The sequence below is a fragment of the Penaeus monodon genome, chromosome 19 (assembly GCF_015228065.2).
Source record: "Penaeus monodon isolate SGIC_2016 chromosome 19, NSTDA_Pmon_1, whole genome shotgun sequence".
In the NCBI taxonomy this organism is placed as follows: domain Eukaryota; kingdom Metazoa; phylum Arthropoda; class Malacostraca; order Decapoda; family Penaeidae; genus Penaeus; species Penaeus monodon.
The window spans coordinates 15,795,699-15,795,931 of record NC_051404.1 but is presented as its reverse complement, the minus strand read 5'-3'; the positions used below and the strand labels follow the sequence as shown (position 1 = coordinate 15,795,931).

The 233-nt window shown below is 36.5% G+C and overlaps 1 protein-coding gene across 1 annotated transcript in view; it reads right to left on the bottom strand.

The window, feature by feature from the left end:
• Nucleotides 1–233, bottom strand: part of LOC119585085 — a gene marked incomplete in the record, with an annotated part of 26,313 nt that overhangs the window by 8,368 nt on the left and 17,712 nt on the right.

Below are 233 nucleotides of genomic sequence, written 5' to 3'. Positions count from 1 at the left end.
CATCCTAACTACAGTAACCTTCCAATCCGAACCTTCTGAAATATCTGATCTGTGGCTGTTGGTGTTCACATTCTCTCTTCTAATCTTTACTCCAAGTGTGACTCAAAAGGTCAGCAAAATTTACAACACACACAAACACAAAATATATATATAAAGAAAGAAAAATCTTCACCCTACAAGAACAAGACTTATGATTTAGAATACATACGTTAACGCACATGCACGCACGTGTG